The sequence below is a fragment of the Arachis hypogaea genome, chromosome 15 (genome assembly GCF_003086295.3).
Source record: "Arachis hypogaea cultivar Tifrunner chromosome 15, arahy.Tifrunner.gnm2.J5K5, whole genome shotgun sequence".
Classification (NCBI taxonomy): domain Eukaryota; kingdom Viridiplantae; phylum Streptophyta; class Magnoliopsida; order Fabales; family Fabaceae; genus Arachis; species Arachis hypogaea.
In genome coordinates, this window is record NC_092050.1 from 33918669 (window position 1) to 33925464 (window position 6796).

Genomic DNA, 6796 nt, shown 5'->3' on the forward strand with positions numbered 1-6796 from the left:
TCTATTTGAATTCTATGATGAGCTTGAGAAAGGATTCATAGAATTCAATTTGAGACTCTTCTCTCATAACTTTTTTTATTGATAATTCTTATTCTGGTATGTGACATGTAACCACTTTGAATTGAGATCTTGAGGGTTGTGTGGCCAGAGATTAGAAATTTAACTTCACCTCTTCTCATGAGCAATGGATCAAGAGATTGGCAATTGATTATGTGAAGAGAAATTGAATCACCAAGAGATTGGGATTTGATTACTCATAATCTGCCATAGATCTACTTTACATGACTAAGAAGGAGTCAAGAATCATTGATTCAGGAAGAATTAAAATATCTCCAATCCCTAATGATTTCACCCATTATCAATTTTTCACTTATTTCATCTTATTGACTCCATTGCTTATCTTGATTTCTTTTCCGAATTTCTGGTTCTAATTTCATGCTTATTTCCCCAATTCCCCTTACATTTTAGCAATTTAACTTTTATTGTCATTTACTCTTCTGTATTTACTTCAATTTAAGTTTATGCACTTTTCATTTCCAGTTATTTACTTTCTGCTCTTAATTTCAGTCATTTAGTTTCTTGCTAATTACATTTTCAGTCATTTAAATTCTTGTCGCTATAATTCACCCAATTCTCATTATTTTGCTTGTTCAACTAGAATAATCAATAGATTAAAGTTTCTTAATTAATCAATCCTCGTGTGATCGACCTCACTCTAAGTGAGTTATTACTTGACTACGACCTGGTGCACTTGCCGGTGGAATATTGTTCTTGCAATTTCTGTATCAAGTTTTTGGCGCCGTTACCGGGGATTGATCAAGATTAACAATGATTAAATTCATTGGTTACCTAGATTGAACACTATTCTTTATTTTTGTTACTCAGCACCTTTGTTTATGCATTTTTTATTTTTAGTTCATTCCACTCAATTTACTCATTTGTAGATATACTCATTGTAGTTTAGCATATTAGCTGTTTGTCATATTGTATTACTTAGCTCTAACACACTCTTAGAGTGTACTTCACTAATTGTTCTTCTAGTTGTGTGTATGCCAGGTGGTAGAAGAGGTGTATCAACCTCTTTTGATTCTGAACCAGAGAGAACCTTCTTGAGATTGAGAAGAGAAGCAAGAGACAAGAGGGTGATTAGAGAAGAAGAGGAGGAAGAGGATCTATACCAAGTCATGGAGGATGAAATGCACAATCACCATGAAGGAGTTGGCAACAACAATGCTATCCCAGTTAGAAGGGTATTAGGTTCTTTCACTAATCCTAATCTTAGGAATTGTGGAAGTAGCATTCTCACTCCCCTCCTAATGTGCATGCAAATAACTTTGAGTTAAAACCTCAGTTGATCACTTTGGGTCAAAATAATTGCCAGTATGAAAGAGGCCCCCTAGAAGATCCTAACAAACACTTTTCTACCTTCTTGAGAATTTATGACACCGTTAAGATGAATGAGAGACATCTACAGGTTGCTTCTATTCCCCTCCTCCATGAGGGATAAAGCATATCAATGGTCGGAAACTTTTCCCAAAGAAAGTATCACCACTTAGGATGATTTGGTGAACAAGTTCTTGACCAAATTCTTCCCCCTTAGATGATCATTAAGCTCAGAACAGAGGTACAAACATTCAGACAATTGGAGGGAGAAACACTATATGAAGCATGAAAAAGATACAATGCGCTAATGAGGAAATGCCCTCCAGACATGTTCAGTGAATGGGTGCAACTTCAGATCTTTTATGAAGGCATATCTCAAGCAGCATAAAATGCATTAGATCATTCAGCAGGAGGCTCACTCCACATGAAGAAAACTCCCGAAGAAGCAATAGAGCTCATTGAAATTGTGGCTAACAACCAATACTTCTACTCTTCGGAGAGGAACATGAATTTAAAAAAAGGAGTGTTGGGGCTTGATGTTGTACATACTATCTTGGCTCAAAATAACCTTATGCATCAACAACTTCAGCAACAAATGGAGATAATGAATAAGCGAATGGATGGAATGCAAGGAGTTGCTGCCAATACACCATACCCAGCTCACAGTTCACTTAGAGTAAACCAAATTGAAGAAAATTCTGAACCACTCAACTATGAGCAACCAGGCATGGAACAAGTCTATTTCATGAATAACACCTCTAAATCATCCCAAAATGATCCATATGGAGATACATTCAATCCAGGATGGAGCCCAAATTTTGGGTGGGGAGGCTAACAAAACCAAGGACAAAGGAATGGGAATTCAAACAACAACAACTTCTGTAACACTAACAAAATCAACCACCAACCTACTAACCAAACCCAATTCAAAAACTCCTAAAATAGCTTCCTCACACCCTCATTCAACCCACAAAATACTCAACCCAATGGCCCAATAGTAGTTACCAGGCTTAACCATACATCACACAATCCCATCAAGAAGCTAGGCTTTCCACCATTGAGTCAACACTACAAGCCCTCACTCAAACCACACAAGCCCTCACTCAGATCACACAAAACCTTGCTAAGAGTCAAGAAATGGCAAACAAAAGCCAAGAAAGACAAGAAGCATTGAATCAAGATGCATTAATAAGAAATCTAAAAAGGCAAATGGGCCAAATGGCTAAACAAATTATTGAGATGGCTGAAAAGCGAGCAAATTTCCTCCCAAGTGATACTGAAAATAACCCAAGAGAAGTGGGAAAAGCCATGAAATGGAAAGAGTGTAAGGAAATCACATTGAGAAGTATGAAAATTTTGGAGAAAGAAGCCACCATTCAGGAAGACCATGATAGAGAAATTTCAAAAGAAAAATTGGAGGAGCAAAAACAAGGATAGGAAACTTCTACACAAAGTGACAACTCAATGAAGAAGGAGGCAGTGAAAGCATACCAACCAAATATACTATATCCTCAAAGGTTCAAGGGAGAAAACAAAGAGAATCAATACTCCAAATTTTTAGAGATATTCAAGACACTCCACATCAACATTCCTTTCATAGAAGCACTTGAACAGATGCTAGTATATGTTAAGTTTATGAAGGAATTATTGTCAAAAAAAAGATCCTTGAAAGGAGGACAAACTGTTGTGATGACTAGGGAGTGTAGTGCAATCATTCAAAGAGATCTACCAAGGAAGAAAAAGGACCCAGGGAGCTTTCATATCCCTTGTACCATAGGCAACATGACAATTGAGAGAGCATTTTGTGACCTTGGCACAAGCATAAATCTTATGCCGCTATCTCTGATGAAGAAGCTCCGAATCCATGAATTGAAACCCACACAAATAGCTCTCCAAATTGCTGATAAATTCATTAAGCAAGCACTTGGGGTTGTGGAAAATGTCTTGGTGAAAGTAGAAAAATTCTTCCTCCTAGCCGATTTTGTTATTCTTGACATGGAGGAAGACTACAACCGCCCCATCATTTTGAGAAGGCCTTTCTTAGCCACAAGTAGAGTATTAATAGATGTTGAAAAGGGAGAATTGATGCTAAGAGTACATGATGAACAACTAGTATTTCATGTTTTTAAGACCATGTATGATTCTAGTCAAGAGAAGGAGTGTATGAAGGTTGATTCTAGAGATCCAAACTTGAAGAAAGCACCCAATGAGTCACCTCCCAGGCTTCTAAGTTCATGCTTGAAAGAGTGAAAAGAAGCAGAAGTGGTTCAACAAGTTGAAGGAGTCAAGGGAGCCAAAGAGGAGCTACAACCAAAACCTCTATATGTGACAACCAACAAATTTTCTCCTGACATTGAGACCAAAATTGAGATAGAATTACCACCTGAAGAAGAGAAGAATCTCAAGAAGAAAGTGCCTAGAGGTTGGAGAAACAAGAAGGTCCCCACTGAAGATTTCTCACCAGGGGATAAAGTGATGCTAACTTACCAACCAATAGAGCCATCCACACACTTCTCTGGACAGTACACAGTGAACAAAATTCTTTCACTTGAACATGTGAAGATCATCAAAGAAGACACTGGGAGGAAGTTTACTGTGAGAGGAGAGGAACTGAAGCACTATGATCATTACTCTCGGTTAATTTGAATTAGAAATATTAAACTTTGATTGAGAGGATCTATTGCCGATTCGGACTATGCTACCGACAAAGCAATTCTTATTTTGATAAAATTTCGAATTGGCATAATTCTTTCTATCAAGTTGCCTTGGACAACAACAGGAATGAAGAAGCTTGGAAGTGGCCTGGCGTTGGCAACGCCAGGATAGCCTGAAGTTGCCTCTAACAATGCCAATGCATGAAGGAAAGTGGCACTGGCAATGCTAAGAAACAAGGGCGTTGCCCTTAACAACACCAAGAGATACCCCTGGGAGGAATTCTTGGAATTGGCAATGCCCAAATCAACTAGCGTTGCCTCCAAATAGCGCTTGCAATAGTGGTCACGCATACACGTGGCAAGGAGTCAACAACGCCAGGATTGAACTGGCGCTGTCTCAAACAACGCCAGCGATGAAGGCCACACGTACGAGTGGGCGACGCGTACGCATGAGGATGATAATTTTGCCCCTGGGAAGAAGACTCCGGCATTGGCAATGCCAACGTATAACTGGCACTATTTCAAACAACGCCAGAAATGAAGGCCACGCGTACACGTGGGGCGACGTGTACCCGTGAGGACGAGAATTTTACACCTGAAGGAATAGTTCTGGCACTGGCAACGCCAGATTATACTGGCATTCTTCTTAAACAACGCCAGCGACGAAGGCAACGCATACCCGTGACAAGGAGCCAACAACGCCAAGATATAACGGGCGTTATTCTGGACAACGCCAGCGACGAAGGTCACGCATACGCATGATCCACGCTTATGCGTGACAACTGCCAGCAACGCCCAAGATAAAAGGCGCTCGACTTGAACAACGCCAGCTGGGCGTTGGCAACGCCAACATAAGGGGCGTTAGTGAGCAAACAACGCCCATGCCTTTCAGAACCTCAATTTCAAGTCCAACAAAGCCCATTTCTCATTCTAGAAGCACAATTTGAAGCCATCTAAAGTGCAGAAAATTAGTATAAATAGGAGGGGACTTTGAACTGTAAAGAGGACTTTTAGTTGGGAATTACACATCACTTTCTATAGTTTGCTTGTACTTCATTCTTAGTTTATTTTTCAGCTTTAAAATTTTTTTACTTCCTTTTGTAATGAGAGAAATGATTCACTAAACCCCAAATTCATTAGGGGGAGGAGCTCTGTTTGAATTTCAATGAACTGATGCTATTGTTCTTCTTCCCAATTCAAGTATTGTTTATCTAAGAGAAAGTTTTTGTACTTCAAAGATCTAGTTCTATCGAGAGAGGGATTAGATCTATTTGAATTCTATGATGAGCATGAGAAAGGATTCATAGAATTCAGTTTGAGACTCTTCTCTCATAAATCTTTTGATTGATAATTGTTAGTATGGTATGTGACATGTAACCACTTTGAATTGAGATCTTGAGGGTTGTGTGGCCAGAGATTAGAAATTGAACTTCACCTCTTCTCATGAGCAATGGATCAAGAGATTGCAATTGATTATGTGAAGAGAAATTGAATCACCAAGAGATTGGAATTTGGTTACTCATAATCTGTCATAGACCTACTTTACATGATTGAGAAGGAGTCAAGAATCATTGATTCAGGAAGAATTAAAACATCTCCAATCCCTAACAATTTTACCCATTATCAAATTTTCACTTAATTCATCTTGTAGACTCCATTGGTTATCTTGATTTATTTTCCGAATTTCTGGTTCTAATTTCATGCTTATTTCCCAATTCCCTTTACATTTCAGCAATTTAAATTTCATTGTCATTTACTCTTCCACATTTACTTTCTTGCAATTTAAGTTTATGCACTTTTCATTTCCAGTTATTTAATTTATGCTCTTAATTTCAGTCATTAGTTTCTTGCTAATTATATTTCCAGTCATTTAAATTTTTATCGCTATAATTCACCCAATTCTCATTATTTTTCTTGTTCAACTAGAATAATCAATAGATTAAAGTTGCTTAATCAATCAATCCTCATGGGATCGACCTCACTCTAAGTGAGTGATTACTTGACTACGACTCAGTGCACTTGTTGGTGGAATATTGTTCTTGTAATTTCCATATCAACGCATGATGTCCCTTTTGTTCTTGGACATGAAATGCACCCAGAGGCTTCACTTTGCTAATCTTTACTTGCTATTTGTGCCCTAAGCTTCCTTTTTGCTTCTCTAAACACACTAGGTTTTACTATATATTAAAACCCCATGGGTTATTGTTGTGGATGATGATAACAGGATGTGAATTGATGAATTTATGACTATGAACTTGTTGAAAAAATATATGAATGTCTTGGATAGGTGGCTGACAAATTTGTTGATATATTTGCAAGGCTGATATATGATATTGTGGAATTGGGTTATGGTAGTTATGGAAGGATTATTGTGGTAATGGTAAAGTGATGTTGTGTTGATTTTGGTGCTTGTTGGCTAGTTGGTGATTTGATGAATTGATAACTAATGACTTGAGTACATGAGCCTCGAATTGATGAGTTATAATTTTGGTTGATGCATTTGGGAAGTATATGTATGTTATTGTTGATTTGAGGTATGGTTTATTATGGTGGTTGTTGTGGTATTGATATAGATAGGTTGTGTTGATGGATATAAAGATGGTAAGTTGAGTTTTAAAGAAAATGGAGGTTTGAGGTTTTGAACGAAAACTTGATTTTACGAACTTTGGCAGTCCATAACTTGAACCTCAAATTTTGGATGAAGATGAGATTTGTTTCAATTCAAAGACGGTTTTATAAGCTTGAGAACAGTATAAATT